Here is an 18,854-nt window from a genome sequence, read left to right as displayed (position 1 = left end):
ATAGAACCATAAGCGGAAGATAAGTCTCAAACAAAAACTCAAAAAAAGAGAAACTTAAGCAGCATGTTCAAATAATCGAAACTATAACTCATGATAGTCTAAACATGACTCTATGCAGTCTAAATGGGGGCATAAGATATGTTCCTAGCTCACCCAAAGAATGAAGAAAATGTCATAGTCAAGAAAATAAAACTCTTGTTGGTTATACCCTCAAGACATGAGGACTCACCAATTAAGTGATAGTAAAAAAACAACTTGAGCCACGAGTGGGAGAATGAGCATGATTTTTAGATCCTACATTATGATACAATGTAGACAAAAGTATGAGTTAGTACATGGAATGCACTAAGTATGTGAGAGGAATGCATAAACCATGATAATAGGACATAAGAAATATGAACATGGGATGCATGAAAAATGTCTTTCAAAACATGAGAAAAACCTTCAAAACACTTAAACATCACAATCATGTGGACAATGTATCATAAAATCAACACCAGAATTTGTATCATAACATATAAATTTTGTGTGGGATAGGACCTTAACTGACACTTAAAACCATGCGAGTTATAATATGGAATCCGATGTAACTCCCACACCGAGAAGAGAGAGGTTACTTTCCAAGGTAGACTCTGTGAGAACCTTTATTTAACATCATTAGCTAAATGTGGATCTACTAGCTAGGTTTTAAAGGCAAATAGATGCGCGCAATATAGTTAAGGACTAAATATTACTACTAGAATTCCCTTAGGAAACTACTTTGGCTTAAGGATCAAACCCCATCATAAATTCCTCTTGGTGCTTAGTCATTATCCCAACAGAATACAGTAAAAAATAATCATTAACACCATCATGAAAATAGTCATAAGAGTAGCTTATACATATGATTTATTAATAAGAATCCATGAATCATTGAGAAAAGCCTTTGACCTAATTAACATAGTGTTTGAGAATTTCCTTTGACATCCTTGTACACATCATTGGAACATTCTTGGAACATTATTAAAATAATAATTTGTCATCATCATAACTTTTCATATGATACTCATCAATTCATGATCATAACTTCATAAGTTTATACTTAAAAATAACATAATGCATGGGTTCTTAGCAATCAACTTGCAAATATGCAATTCAACTCAATATGCATAATTAAATCAATGACAGTGATAGGAACTATAATTGAATTGACCCAATGCAATGACATAAGAATTAGGGCTTTAGAAATAGAATTTCAATAAGAAGAATTTAGGAAAAACCTTGGGAGTCCATGGATGGAAGGATCCATGGATGAATTCTCACATACCCTAATTAAATAAAGCTCAAAAATCTAAAAAAGGAGACTTGAGACCTTGGAAATCCTTGAACCCTAGCTTGACTTAAGAATTGGTCTTTTGGAGAGAAGTTTAGAGAGAGAATTATTGTAATTGAGAATTAGGGAGTGATTGAGGGGAATTTAAAGGATTTAGGCTTAAAACAACGTAGTCTAGGGATAAAATAAGCCAGAAAGGACAAAAATTTCCTTAAAGTTGTCGATGTTCCTTTATGCGAGGTCGGTTAAGCTCGCCTTCTCATACGATCAGCACCAACTCTAGCTAACTCACCTAGTCACCAAATTTGGCTAACTCACCCAGTCTCCCTGAACAATTATTCAGGAAACCTCAGATTACTTTGGCGATGAGGATTGGCTTGCCGATCCATTCGGCGGGTCGTCTTTCAGTTTCCTCCTCTCGCCTAGTCCTTTGTTTTCCTGCTAACTTCTATGAACATTTAGGTAAGTCAACTTGCTTTCCTAGTCAACTCGGTGAGTCCCCGAGTCCCTCCTTACTTGCCTAAATTTACTTCTCCTTGATCCAAGTCCTAAAACACTTAGGCGAGCCACTGCGAAGTTTGGAGAGTCGCCAAACATTACTTGGTGAGACACTTAGTCAGTTTGGTTAGCACCAGACTCAATTTTCCCCACTTTTCCCTTTTTAACTCCAAATTCTAACTTTTCAACTTTCGTGGGCTTACAATATCTCATCTTTGGGAATATTTGTCCTCTAATGGGACTCAACAACAATAGAAGAGTATGAGAAGAAATATAGCATTCCAACATGAATGTAATAACATAATTAAAGTTCTTAAACCATGAAAATATCAATTTTAACATAAGTCTTGGCTTTAAAATCGACTTTATTAACATGCATGCATATGAAAATACGGGAATGACTTAGACACTTAATTTAAAAGGAGTGATTATAAAAGAACTTAAAACCTCAATTAGGAATATAAGGAAAAAGATAAGGATATCATTATATTATATTAGATCCAACCTCTCATGTAGCACCTTCAACCTCTTAGTTTGTCATGATCCGACCTAAGGCCTAGCAGCGACACGACAATTAGAATTCTGAAGGACTCTAACCAAGCCTCTTAGTATAATATTCAAGAGAATTTATAAGGTAAATGAAATAAATAAGCAAGGATCAAAGATACGAAAGGATAGTCTCAATAGAAAATAAGTCTCAAAATGCGGAATAAGAGACAACATAGACTCCATGAACATCTAATGTGCCTCTACTAGTCTAGATAGGGGTGTAAGAAAATCTCCTAGCTCACCCAATATAGAAGGTAAAAGAAGTCAAAAACTCATAATAAATAAAATGTCTCATCCTTGGAACATGAGGACTCACCAATAATACAGTAGTGCTATCTGTAGCCACGAGCGGGAGGAGGATGAACATGATCATCGGTCCCTACATGATGATACAATGTAAGCAAAAAGTATGTGTTAGTACATGAAGTGCATTAAGTATGTGAGAATATACATGAACAATAAACATAAGAAATAATTAATATGAATCATGGGATGCAAGACCAATATCTTTAAAACATAAATAAAACCATGAAAGAATTAAAACATTCATCTCATTGGTCAATGCATCAAAATCTTATAATTATCATAAGAACTCAAAACTCAACTGAAATTGTGTGGGATAGGACCTTTAACCGACATATAAGACCATATGATCTAATACATGGAATCCAATGACTCCCACATCGAGATGGGAGATGCTACCTTACCAGGGCATACTCTATTAAGTAATTTTAACTTTTCTATGTTGTTCTACTAGCTTCTCCATATTGGCATCTTGGATCCTATGCGAGTAACGTATTTTGGGACTTTAGTTTGCTACTAGGATTCCCTTGGGTAGTAAACCTTTGATTACTGGACCGAAGCCCACCTAAAAGTCCTCTTGGTGCTTAGTCATTATCCCAACGGAACTTATAAAACATGATCATAAATATCATAGGGAAAGATAATAATAAATATCAATCCATATTTATAAAATAACATAAGTATAGCTCATCTAGCATCATCACAATAAAATTATAGGATTAGATTATCTATCATATAACTCATGTAATATGAGTGTAGGCCTTCCATCATTGTATATCTTTGATCATAAAACATCTTTAGGGAGTTAAGTTTCCCTATTATCAGCTTGCTTGAAATATCATAGAATAATCATGCATAAACTTATTTTCATAAAGCAACTTCAACTCATTCATAAGGCTTTCATTGAAATAATTTGAAAATCATGATCATATTTCATAAATCATACCTGACACTAGCATATAGTTCGGGTCATAAAAATTCAACTTTAAATCATGCAATATGATGTGAATTATGCATAATTAGTTTAATAGCATTGAAGAATATCATAATTGAGAAGACCCAATAAAAATCATAAAATCAGGACTTTTAATTGAACAAATCATATTAGAATTTGAGAAGAAATATTTGGGATTCCATGGGTGAAAGGAACTCATGGGTAAAGTCCCACATACCTTTACCTTTTTGAGACCTAAATTGAATAGAATGGAAGCTTGACCTTCATGATATCATTTGAATTGCTTGAGGGAGAACAAGACTCTTGAGAGAAAACTTGGGAGAAAAGGTTTTGTGATTTTGGGAATTATAGAGAGAATGAGAGGGTACGAAGACTTTAGTATAGTTAATAGGTAAGAATATAGCCTCAAAATCATCCACATTCATTAATTAAATAGGGGAAAAGACGAAAATAATCCCAACTTAAAATTAAATTCGGGCACTTGGACCATTACGGGCAATACGGTCCGTGGTCCCCTCCGTGGTTTGGGACTTGGGCTTTTCTAAAATAAGGTATCCAGCACGAGACCCACCATAGTTAGTGAAGGGAAATTCAGCCCGTGGTGTCATGGAATTGGTCCCTGACTAAAGGTATGGACACAAGGCACTTTATGGGTTCCCACCACGACCCGTGATGGACAAAATAATCCGTGGTGGTCGTGCATGGTAGAGGAATGATCAAGGGTCTTAGGGAGGGTGTCCACCACGGCTCGTGGTGCTCACCACGGACCGTGGTGTAATATCTTGGGCGTTTGAAGGTTGGAATATGATATATGAAGGTTAAGCATTCCAAAAATTATCTCGGTAAATTTTTAGGACCCGTATATTGATAAATATTTTTGTCAAGAAATTGCACAAAACAGTGAGGTGCGTGACAGGTCCGCATCACCCACTTTATCCCACTTATTATAATTTTTCCCTGAGTCAAAATCTGGCCAAAATATCATTCACTCAAAATTATCCTTTCTAGGAACAGGTCCGTGTCGCGAACTTTGGTGTAAGTTTTTATCCGAGTTCAACTTTCAAGTAGGAACACATTAGACATTTTCCTAATTTTTAGTTAACGAATCTAGACATTTTTTGGACCTAATTAAGCTATATAAACTATTCTAAACCTCTAATTCCATTCATTTTTCTACAATTCACCTATTCAAATATTTCTCTCTCTACAAAAGCTCTCTAAGACTCCATTGAAGACCTCCAAGAAATTCACTCAAGATCTCCATCAAAACTCTCAAATTCTTCCAAATTCTTTGGTCTTCTTATTCAAAGTATGTGGGTAATTGATCATAAGGTACTTTCAACCAAGATGCCCAACAAATTTTCTACTTTTTCAATCAATTAAAATATGTATTTTTTATGGATTTTATGATCCTCCTTCCGATTGCATGAATTATGATTCCAATTATGATTATGAGTCTATTTTAATATAAATTGATGGTTATTGCATTGAATTGAAGATTTATTTTATGAATTTCACTACATTGACCTTTAGGGTTCATGATATGAATTATGAGTATTTTCAATTATACTTCCAAAATAATATTATCTTTATGAATTATATGAGGGCTAAAAGAAAGTATATGATCATGCATGGTTTCAATCCAATTTCATGGTTTTTAAGTCAATTGATCATGTATTCATGTTTTACCCTAAATCCAAGTATATGACATGGTCATGATTTTCAAGTATATACGTAATCTTTATGAATGAGGGTGACTTAAGAACCTAATGATGTTTTATGAAAAGATTTTATAATGATGGAAGGCCTACACCCACGTTACATGAATCACGTGATTATGAGATATTCCTATGAACATGTTTATAAAGTATGATTATAAAAGACTTATGATTTATGACAAGTATGATTTATGATTATGATATGATATGTATTTCGTGGGATGTTAACTTAGCACCGAGAGGACTTTGAGGTTGGAGCTTGACCTAAGCCTTAGTTTCAACCTCTAGTCCCTTAAACTACGTTGCCACCGTAGGTTTGAAAATATGGCCTAGCTAGTGGATCCACATATAGCACATGATTATGATAATGTTGGATGGAGTTTATCTTCGCAAGTATCCTCCCCCCTTCTCATTGTGGGGATCATCATATTCCATGTAATAGCTCGCATGGTCTTAATGTTGGTTATAGTTATCTCCCACATATGTGTGTTCTTATGATACTTTACAAGATTACTCCTATCCTTTACTTTTATATGATACTCTGATGATTTAAAGTGCTTGACCTTTCTCATGCTTACTTATGATTTTACTATTTCTCCTACCATGCAATTTAAATTGGTCATTTGTAGAATAGGATTTTACTATGCAGTGCATCACCTATATATGAAATATTGTTGGACATTTATGAGTTTCCACTTATTGTTTATCTTATGTATACTTATGATATGCTAAGAGGCTTGGTTGGGTTTCTTCGCGGATCCTAATCGCCGTGTAACGGCTAGGCCCTAGTTAGGGTCATGACATGGGTCCCTATTGTGGACCTTTCCCTGCAGAGTCTGAGTTTTAGAACTTCTACCACAGTACTACACCACGAACCATGGTGATGGATAAGTCTTGTGATGGCCTTCGTGGTCATCACCTAGTGCCAAAGGCTAAATTCTTTAAAGGAAATTCATCTTTAGATCCTCATTTTAGGACTTTCCAACTTCCGAGGTCTTATGATATCTCTCCCTTGAGAACATTCATCCTCGAATGAGACTCAAGATAGCATGTATGAAATTGAAAAGGAACATAACAACCCAACATTAATAAAAAACATCTCAATAATTCTTAAAACATAAAATCTTTAATCTCAAACTAAAACATGACTTTAAAAATCATTTCATGAGCATGAATGCATATGAAACCATGAGAACAATTGAAACACATGATTTGGGCTGATTGGATCATGAAGGATCTAAATACCTTAACTAGGCACAGATGGGAAAAGATGAGGATATTGCAACATCAGATCGACTTCAGATTTCCATGTAGCATCCTCAACCTCTTTGTTCCTTTATAACACTTTAACTGAATCTATTTCTTTGTTCCTCAAATTTCTAACTTGCTGGTCCAAGATTTCAACTAGAACCTCCTCAAATGAAATACTCTCTTTCATATCAATTCTTTCCAATGGCATAATGGATCTAGGATCACCAACAAACTTTCTCAACAAAGACATATGGAACACCGGATGCATTGATGCCAACTCGTAAGGCAAATACAACTGATAAGACACCTTGCCAATTTATCTCAAAATCTGATATGGCCCAACATAGCAGGGACTAAGCTTTCCTTTCTTACAAAAATGCATCACACCCTTCATGGGTGAAATTTTCAAATAAACACAATCATTAACCTCAAATTCAAGTTCCCTTCATCTCACATCCATATAGGACTTTTGCTGGCTTTGAAATTTTTTTAATCTTTCTCTAATGAGTCTAACCTTCTCCATAGCCTCAAATATCAACTCGGGTCCTATCAAAGCAACTTCACCTAAATCAAACCAATCGATAGGGGATCTATACCTCCTACCATACACCGCCTCAAATAGAGCCATCTCAATGCTAGAGTGATAACTGTTATTATAGGCAAATTCTATCAATGGAAAATGATCATCCCAATTTCCTTTCAAATCAATAACACATGCTCTCAACATATCCTCTAATGTCTGAATAGTACACTCAGCCTGACCATCTATCTGTGGGTGAAAAGCTATACTAAGCTTCACTTGAGTACCAAGACCCTTTTGGAAGGATCTCCAAAACAGGAATGTAAATTGAGTACCTCGATCTAAGAAGATAGAAAATGGAACCCCATACAGCATAGCTAACTCTCAGATGTACAATCTAGCATAATTGTTTGCTGCATATAAAGTCTTAACAGGAAGAAAATGAGCCGACTTAGTCATTCGGTTGATAATCACCCAAATAACGTCATGTGGTCTACGAGTATGAGGCAAACCAGTAATGAAGTCCATATACAAAGCTTCCCACTTCCAAGTAGGAATCTCAATGTCTTGAGCCAAACTTCCTGGTTTTTGATGCTCAACCTTCACTTGTTGACAGTTAGGACATTTAGCCACGAATTCTGCAATATCCTATTTTAGACCATTCCACCAATACTCTTCCCTCAAATCTCAATACATCTTTGTTGAACTGTGATGAATAGAATACCGTGAACTATGAGCTTCGAACAATATCATATTTTTCAATACATCAACATTCGAAACACACAATCAATCTTGATATCTTAAAATACCATATCCCCTTTGGGAGAAAGCCTCAATGGCTTTTTTGGCAAACGCTTTCTTCAATTCCACCAAAGAGGGATCTCTATGTTTTTTTGCCTTCACATTCACCACAAGAGACGATTCAAAACTATTTTGCACAATAATACCACCATCCGTGGAATCAACTAATTGAACACCAAAATGGGCTAACCTATACATATCCCGAACTAGCTCTTTCTTCTCATCCTTAATATGAGCAAAACTATTCATGGACAATCGACTAAGAGAGTCAGCAACCACATTTGCCTTATCCAGATGGTATATCACACTCATATCATAATCCTTCAACAACTCAAGCCATCTCCTTTGTCTAAGGTTCAAGTCCTTTTAAGGGATCATATATTGCAAATTCTTGTAATCGGTGAAAACATCTACGTGGACACCATCCAAGTAGTGTCTCCACAACTTCAAAGCAAATACCACTGCCGCCAACTCCAAGTCGTGAGTAAGGTAATTCTTCTCATGTACCTTGAGTAGCCTTAAAGCATAAGCTATCATGTTACCATTTTGAATACGAACATAACCAAGAACAAATCGTGAAGCATCATAATACACAATGAACCCATCGTAACCTTCTGGTAAAGTCAACACCAGAGTAGAGGTAAGCCTATCCTTCAACTCCTGGAAGCTTTTCTCACATGCCTCGGACCATTAGAATTTCACCTTTTTTTGTTTTAAAGTAGTCAAGGGTGATGCAATGGATGAGAAACCTTTCATAAACTATCTATAATAACTATCTAAGCCCAAGAAACTCCGAATATCGAAAAGAGTCAATGGTCTAGGCCAATTCTTAATCTCCTCAGTCTTCTTGGGGTTAGCCATAATTCCTTCACTGGAAATGATGTGACCACGCAAAGCAACTGACCTTAGCCAAAATTCACATTTACTAAACTGTGCATGCACTGACGGTCCTTGAGATTTTGCAAAACAATTTTTAAATGTTCGACATGCTCTTCCTTACTCGGGAGTAGATCAAAATATCATCAATGAATACAATAACTATCATATCCAAGTATTGATTAAACACCTTGTTCATCAAATCTATGAAAGCTGCAGGGGTATTTGTTAGTCCAAAATACATAACCAAGAATTCAAAGTGACCATACCGAGTTCTAAAAGCCATCTTCAGAATGTCATATCCCCTTACACGAATTTGATGATAATCTAATTAAAGATCAATCTTTGAAAAGTAGCTAGCTCCCTTTAGTTGATCGAACAAGTCATCAATCCTTGGAATGAGATACTTATTCTTGATTATGACCTTTTTTAATTGTCGGTAATCAATACACATATGGAGAGAAACATCCTTCTTCCTGACTAAGAGAACCGGAGCACCCCATAGAGAGATACTTGGTCTAATAAAACCCTTATCTAGTAAATCCTTCAACTGATCTTTTAACTCTTTTAATTCTACCGGGGCCATTCAGTAAGGAGGAATAGAGATATGCTAAGTATTAGGGAGAAAATCTATACCGAAGCCTCTTTCCCTTTCAGGAGGAATACCTAGGACATCATTGGGGAAAACTTTTGGAATCTCATTTACAACTGAAACTGACTCAAGAGTAGGAGTTAAGGAGTTAGTATCTCTAACCCAAACTAGATGTTAGATGCAACCTTTGGAAATCATTTTTCGAGCTTTAAGGCATGATATGAATTGAAACTTTCGCACAAAATTACTACCTTTCCATTCTAGGACTAACTCATTAGGAAATTAAAACTTAACAGCACGGGTTGTACAACATATAGAGGCATAACATACATGAAGCCAATCCATGCCAAGAATAACATTAAAATCGGTGATATCAGGCTCTACAAGATCAACTGAAGTGACTTTATGAAAAAATGAAACTGGATAATTTCTATAAACTCTTTTAGCCACAACTGAATCACCAACGGAGTATAGACTGAAAAAGTCTTTAGCAAAGTCTCGAGACTAACAATAAATCTCATAACAAGATAACAAGTAATAAAGGATAGAGTAGCACCCAGATAAAATAATGCACAAACATTAAATTCAAAAACCTTCAACATACCAGTCACAAAATAGGGGGAATACTCTAACTCCTAACAAGTCTGAAGGGCATAAAATCTATTTTGGCATTGACTGCCATCGAAAGTAGTAGCACATTGATCTGGATGATCGGTAGCCTAAGTCTGAACTTGGGTCTAGCCCCACTCCTACACTTCTTGCATGATGACCCAACTTTTCACACTTTTAACACACCCCCAACATTTTTAAGCACTATCCTCTATGTTTTTTCCCACATTTCTTACATGGAGGGATGACTTGGCCACCCAGAGCTCTACTTTGTGCCTTAGGATTTTGAAGCCTAAGTGTTCAAAAAACCTTGGCCTTGAAATGTCTGACCATGTTTGAAATGACCATTACCACCATCGCATTTGTTGTGAGAAAACCCACCTTCAAATCAAGCCCTTTTGGACTCCCTTACACTCCTCTTCTTAAGTTTTTCTCCTACAATTTGCTCGACATAAGTCATGAGCCTAGAGATATCCATTTCCTTGATGAGCATAGTGGTTCGACATTCTTTCATAACCATGTCTGACACTCTCGAAATAAACTTGCTCATTCAGGCATGAGAGTCGGCTACCAAGGATGGAGCATACTTAGTGTCACGACCCAACCCCATAGGCCGTGATGGGTGCCCAAACTGGGCACTTGCGTATATCCCTGCTATTTGTAAGTAAATCTGTTCCCTATTTAAGTTATAGCATATCAACAGGTAGGATAACATATAAGCCGGCGAGGCTTATCATAGGCACCACTGTACATATATGCATATACAACCCATACACAACCCATATACATGTCCACAGACCTTTAAGAGTAAGAATAGTAACATAAGGCGGAACAGGGCCCCCGCTATACCTGTGAACAAATATATATATATATATATATACATCGAGGGTTAATACCAAAACTAGGCTCCGGTACAATGAAGCGATTTTGAACTGCTGAATGGAACTCCTATGCTGACGGATCCCCAAAGTATGTATCTGTATCTACGGGCATGAACGCAGCTCCTCCCAAGAAAGGAGGGGTCAGTACGACATATGTACTGAGTATGTAAAGCATAGACATCATAAGGAAATTACAGTTGGCGTAGAGATGCAGGGGGCACGTATAACATTTAAACATTTACCATACTCGCATCATATAAAAAGAAGTCATACATTTTACCATCAGTACTATGCCTGGCCCATTTTGGGGACTCGGTGTACCATATACATTATTCTGTCATCATATGAACATATATATTATTAGCGTTGTGGAACGTACAGTCCGATCCATGTATATAGTAAGAACATTCCAAGAAACGTACGAACCAATCCGCACATCATATAATAATAGCGAAGAATGATGACCCGATCCACAAATCATATAGTAATGCTGAGGAACATTTGTTTCAATCCACGTATCATATAGTAATGCCAGAAAATGTTCGGTCTGATCCACATATCAAATAGAAATGCCGAGGAACATTTGGTCTTATCCACATATCATATAATAATAATTATATTATAACCGACCCGAGACTCGATGAAAGATATATTATAGTATACACAAATTAAGAAGTGAGTAACCATATATAATCTAAATCATTATCAGAGACTCGAAAATATAAGAAGATTAAGCTATCGTCCGACGACCAGAATAGTAGTGTAGCCATCTCGAGTTCCTTCTAAATGCCATTGAGGACTATATCACTTAGGATCTTGGGGACCCTAGATATGTACTAAAGTAATACTAATAGTTCATATAATCATGGATACCCGTCGTCACATAGTCCTTAGGACTAGGAGCTTATGCATCCAATACTTCTTAACCTATGGAGTTCAAGGAAAGTAGTTCAACTTACTACAAGAGTTTGACATTCAGAAGTGAATAAGAGATACAGATTATATTTAGGACTTAAAAGTGGAGTTACCCCAAAGCTCGTATCACATTTTACTTACAATTAGGACATGCCAAAGGAAGAGAAAGAATAAGCTTTACCTAGTCTCTCCTTTTCCTCAAGGAGTCATCATTACATATATTGTACCTGGCCCATCATGGGCTCGGTATCATAACCTTCTTATTGCATTACCTTACCATCATAGCACCACACTTATGTCAAAGACATATCGAGAGGAAATAAGGGTAGCTGTACGTACTTATGCCAAAACATGCCAAGATAAAGGAGATAACTTCACATACTTACTACTCTCCATCATATAGAAGCCTTGAGAGGAAATAACTCAACTAGTATAGGAATTCTACCATTGAGAAGTGAATACGACTTATGAGTCATACTTGGGGTTATATGAATGGAATTATCCTCACATTTCGTATATCAATCACTTAAGGCTAAGATATGCCTAAAGAAAAGAAGGATAGCTTCACATACTTATGCTAAAGACATGCCAAGAGAAAGCTTCACATACCTCTTATGGATTACTCTTATCCACGTTTGCCTCGTCGTCTTTCGAACCTATTGGGCAAGAAATAAATACTAAGATTAATAGACTTTCACTTTCTAATATCCCACTCTACAACCAAGTACTAATAGGATTCATTTCCTTATCCATTACCCTCGACTAGTTTGTTACTAGTTCCGATGCTACCAAAACATTTCCCCTATAACTTCAATATCCCCGAGGTTTCAACTCGGCCACAGTTTCAAAAACTATACCAACAAAAACAACCATTTTCATATATACAAGTAAACCACCTTAACATTATACAATACAACTCTAGAAAACTAGCTCAAAACTACAATACGAAAATAGAGTTTTTAATCTTTATTTCTCAAAATCTTTAACCATACCACACAGAGGGTTGTGTAGGTGAAACCAAAAGAACCCACACCCTTTTTAAAGCACTTTAAATCCCTGCAGCACTCAACCCAACAAGATGCACCCACAACACCACAACGACAACCCACTACTCTACTTTGATTTTGCTATAACCACTTCAATTTAGTTTGTTTCTAACGTCAATCGTCCTTATGAATTTTTTCCACTTCAAACCTTATTTAAGACATTTAATATACCTCATAACAACATCATAAACTCCAATTTGAAAGGGAAGCCTTTACCTTGCTCGAAACTCATCAAACTCGTCAAAACTTGACTCGGAAGTTCCTTTAGCGCGCCTAACATTTCGTGGCTGTTTGCTAACGTTTTGGGATGCTCCAAACCATATATTTTCATTACTAAAACCTTTATAACATTGTGGTACACCCTAGATAATTAATTCACGGAGCAAAATCGAAGAACTCACCCTTTTTTTCCTTTTAAAACTGTGGCACTCTCCTTCTCTAGTTTCTTCTCTTCTCTTCTTTCTTGTTCTTGAATTTTCTAGATAATTATGGAACTTTTATAAGTCATAAGACATGTATATATAATCCACCTAAGGGGGTGACATGCGTCAACCCCTAAGTGGTGACACATGCCAAGCCCTAAGTGGTGACATGTGTCAAGCCCTCATTGGGCCAACACACTCCTTTCCTCCAATCACAGGTTGCCACATAGCATATGGGGGAGGGGTCCACCACCCATGATCCAGCTTTTTCCATGTGTCACTCTCTTATGCTTCCATGTGGCACTCTCTCATGCTTCCACGTGGCATTCTCTCATGCTTCCCTGTGGCACTCTCTTTTCCCCTTTGTGGGTTCGTAATCTCGTCTTACTTTACCAACCTATGTAATCCTTGCTACGTAAGCTTGGTATGTACTCCAGTACCTTAACTATGTAAGATTTCCAATTTGGTATCTTACATAAATAAGTCGTGTCCTACTACTCATCATTCGGTCTCCAACTTCTTCTAGATTCTTATAACTCTATTTCCAATCTTCTCTACTATGGGGTATCACATTCTCCTTTCCGTAGAGTTGTTTGATAGCGTTATAGATTATTTGGCTCACATGGAAACTCTTAAGAAGCTTAAGAGTTCTTAAGAAGTCTTAAGAAGCTTTTAGAAGCTTTAAGAAACTTTAGGAAACCTTAAGAAACTTAAAAGGCTTACGATCCTTGCATGAAACTTAAGAGCCTTTCAAGAGACTTAAGAACGCATTCCAAGGTAAAAAAGTACAGGGTGTAACAACCTTACCCCCTTTAGAACATTCATCCTCGAATATGAACCAAAACATTCCTCAAGATCTTATACAGACTATATGGAGAGTTTCTCTGTTCCATTACAATAACATATACTTTCATCGAGCCATCACTATCAGAGTCCCAAAGGTTGGGGTTACGTGTAGCTTAAGGGGTAGGTACAGATACCTGTATTTCATTTTCTCTTAAGCTTCCTAGGTCATTTCTTTATGATTTCTTTTCTGCCACAACACCTTGATGGAAGCTATATCCTTAGTTCACAATATCCTACTCCACCGATCAAGGATGGCGATAGGTTTCTTCTCATAGGATAACTCCTCTGTGACCTAGATATCCTTTATGGGATATAATCGGGCTGGATTACCAACACACTTGCGAAGCATTGATACATGGAAAACTGGATGTACTGCTTTCAGATTTGCTGGTAAGTCCAGCTCATAGGCAACCTTGCCTATTCGGCGGAAGATCTGATACGACCAATGTATCTGGGACTAAGGTCCTCTTTCCTGCTGGATCTCATTACTTTCTCTGTGGGTAGTACCTTTGGAAATGCCCAATCATTAACTTGAAACTTTAAAAGTCGACGTCGATTACCTACGTATGACTTCTGTTGATTTTGGGCGGCTAATAACCTCTCCTGCATGAGCTTCACTTCTATACAACTTATTAGACCATGTCTGAGCCTATTAGTCGTGTTTTGTCAATATCAACTAACCAATTGGCGACCTACACTTTCTGTCCTACAAATTCTCATATGGGGTCATCTAGATACTAGAATAACAGTTAGTATTGTAAGTAATCTTGACAGATAGTATGCAATTTTCCTAGATGCCTTTGAAATCAACAGTATAGGCCCGCAACATATCCTCTAGCATTTAGCTAGTAAGCATGATATATCCCTCGATCTGAGGGTACAATGGTGTACGAAGACCTATCTGTCTTCCCAATCTCTTCGTGGACTGTTTTTTAGTAGTTAGTTGTAAATTGGGCTCCTTCATCTGAGACACCAACTATGAGAACTCTATAAGGTCTCACCACCCTCTCGACCTATAAATTCACATCATCTTGGTTGAACAGGTAGTCCTTGATTGAAGGAACATGGGTTGATATTGTTAATCTGCGGATAACATTTCATATAGAATCATCTATACATGGAGTGCATAGTGAGTCTTGTAGCCAGGGTTATATTGTGGAATCTTTGACCTCATGTATTACTTCTTACCTCTATTAGATGACATCAACTGGTACCCTTACCTTTTGAGGTTTTGTTCTGCTACCAAGCAGTGTCAAAGTTCCACACATAATGACCCCCATAGCTGTTCTGTATTTTGCTTGTCACTAGCTGGTATTATATTGAAGAATTGTGGCACACAAGTGCGTCGTCCGTTGGTACTCAGCTAATCCGGTTCGTTTTGCTCAAGCCATTTTACAACTCCCTTAACCCAACTTATAACACTCTAGGTACATACTCTCGTGTCATTGCTTCATCATTAATTCAGATTCTTCCATGCTACCCCTTCTGTCACCCATTACATTGCAATGCTTGCAATAATGTGCGACGACACTCAACTTAGCCCAAGATTTACCTTAGCATCATCTCGCTAGTCTTCATGTTTCACCTTGACCTCTCCTCTTTTATCTTACAACCGGTATCGGGGTAACTCTTTAGTTCAGCCATGGCCATGTTCTTTTTATAATTTGGTGGAACTTATTTTTGTACTTGTCTATAACATATCCAAAATATCATAACCCCCTTTTCTTCATGTACTCCTTCGCTTGGTCTTATGTTGCATATATAAATATTCACAGGTTTCATCACTACCTTTATACAACTTGTGTAAGGTAGGCGTAATCCTTTTCGGTTTATGGTTCCTTCCGTATCACATATCCCACTAGCTGTCTGAAGACATTCATATCCGTCACTATTCTTCTTACCATCCCAGTATTGATCCTCTAATTACCGTTATTATGGATAGAATCTTTCAAGATATATTACAACCTTATTTTTCATCCTCTTTTTACTTCTAGGAAAATTTTGGTAGAGTTTCTTCTATATTTCTTCCTATCTCAAAACCTGCATGTAGGAGATACTAATAATGCCTCGCAGGGCCAACATATACATGCATATTATGGCCACATAGGGCACCCAATACCATAGCAAAAGGAGATATATATGATAGAATGGGGGGGGGGGGAAGTCTAGGTCTATTGATACATATACACCCTGAAAGAAGATTAATGATATAGTTGTAACTACAATTATGGTGCCTCCTGATCCTGCCTACTAGCCAAGGCACATATGCGATTCAAAAGGCCACTAGAAGTGGAAGCTCCCCCACGGCCTCTAACACGACCTGCTAGTGCCTGCATACCCCGCCCCATAGGGCATATAGCTACAGAAAAAGAAGAAGAACCACAAATCGACCCTATAGACTGAGCTGCACCATTTGGTTTACCCTTAAGTGGGCAATTTCTCATAAAATAGCCTTGACAGCTGTAAGTGAAACAACTACCTCTGTTCTTCTATAAGCCCGAGACTCTGGAACTTTGTCCGGCTTCTGCATACCCTGCGCTATCAAGTCTCTTGTCTACACACTATAGGGGTGCACTCTGGGCTGGCTGAGTAGGATATCTGCTATACTGTTAAGGTTGCCCGCCTAGAGACTCACCATAATAACCAGCTGATTTAAATCTCTTCCGCTGGCCTCTGTCATAACCTCGATCGGACTAACGCCCTCTATGCCGATCCTCCATCCCTTGCGCATATGCTTGTACTCGGGCAATATCCATGCCTGGCTGAGAAGCTATTGCCATATAACTATCAATTAAGTAACGATCCATCCTCGTCATATAGCAATGCACCCTGTCTGCCTTGTCAGCTACAATAGTAGGTGCATGTCTCACTAATGAGTCATACTCAAGGTTATAATCCCGAATACTCCGACCATTCTGCTTCAACTATAAAAAATTATCAACTCTGGCTCATCTCATTTCTGTAGGTAGAAAATGGCCGAGAAAGGCTTCTACAAACTCATCCCATTTTGCCATAGGAGCACCCTCTCCCCTCGATAATTCCCAAGACTCATACTAATTAACGGCTACATCACACAGCCGATAGTCAATTCAATTGACTCAGTTTCTGAGGCCCAAATGACCCGCAATGTATGCTGCATTTGCTGAATAAACTCCTATGGGTCCTCTTTGAGTCTCGACCCATAAAACTCTGGGGGATTACAAGCTAGGAAGTTGAGAACCCTCTGACTACCTTGCCTATTGGCATCATCTAACCCATGTATCCGAACCTGCTCAGCCATCAATTTGGTCAGCAACTGCAGTGCGTCTCTCATAGCTCTATCTTCCATCCCTTGCTTTGGGGCTGGAGGTTCCGGTATTGGACGTTCAAGACCTGCAGCTGTTGCTGCCCTAAACTCCTTTAGAGGTGGCAGTGTAGTAGAACTCACCGACTGAGGCACGATCCTTGGCATAGACTGGGCGCGAGCCCTAGTATCCCTCGGGGTCTGACTAGTTTCCCCACCACCGACTTGCTTTTATCACAACCCAACTCTGTAGGCCGTGATGGGTGCCTGAACAGGGCACTCGCGTATATCCCTGCTATCTGTATGTAAATTTGTCCCAAGTTTTAGTTATAGCACATCAACATGAAGGATAACATATAAGTCGGTGAGGCTTATCATAGGCACTACTATACATATATGCATATACAACCCATACACAACCCACATACATATCCAAAGACCTCTAAAAGTAAGAATAGTAACATAAGGTGGGACAGAGCCCCCGCCGTACCCATGAATAAATAAATATATACATTGAGGGTTAATACCAAAACTAGGCTCCGGTATAATATAGTGCTTCTGAACTGCTGAGTGGAACTCCTATGCTGACGGATCCCCAAAGTATGTATCTGTACCTGCGGGCATGAATGCAGCCCCCATCGATAAAGAGGGGGTCAGTACGACATATGTACTGAGTATGTAAAGGATAGACATCATAAGGAAATTATAGTTGGCGTAGAGATGCAGGGGGCAAGTATAACATTTAAACATTTACCATACTCGCATCATATAAAAAGAAGTCATACATTTTACCATCAGTATTGTGCTAGGCCTATTTTGGGGACTCGGTGTACCATCTACATCATTCTGTCATCATATGCACATATATATTAGTAGCGCTTTGGAACATACAGTCTGATCCATATATATAGTAAGAACATGCCGAGGAACGTACAACCCGATCCGTACATCGTATAATAATGCCAAGGAATGACGACCTGATCCATATATTATATAGTAATGCCGAGGAATGTTCGGTCCGATCCACGTATCATATAGTAATGCCGAGGTACATTCGGTCCAATCCACATATCATATAGTAATGCCGAGAAACGTTTGGTCCAATCCACATATCATATAGTAATGCCGAGGAACGTTCAGTTCGATCTACATATCATATAGTAATGCCAAGGAACATTTGGTCCAATCAACATATCATATAATAATAATTATATTATAACCAGCCTGGAAATCGATGAAAGATGTATTACAATATACACAAATCAAGTAGTGAGTAGCCATATACAATCTAAATCATTATCAGAGACTCGATAATGTAAGAAAATTAAGCTATCGTCCGAGGACCAGAATAATAGTGTTGCCATAACGAGTGCCTTCTAAATTCCATTGAGGCCTATATCACTTAGAATATCGGGGACCCTAGACATGTACTAAATTAATACTATAATTCATAGAATCAGGAATACCCGTCATCACA

Source organism: Solanum dulcamara, chromosome 1 (genome assembly GCF_947179165.1).
Source record: "Solanum dulcamara chromosome 1, daSolDulc1.2, whole genome shotgun sequence".
In the NCBI taxonomy this organism is placed as follows: Eukaryota; Viridiplantae; Streptophyta; class Magnoliopsida; order Solanales; family Solanaceae; genus Solanum; species Solanum dulcamara.
This window is presented reverse-complemented; position numbering follows the sequence as displayed.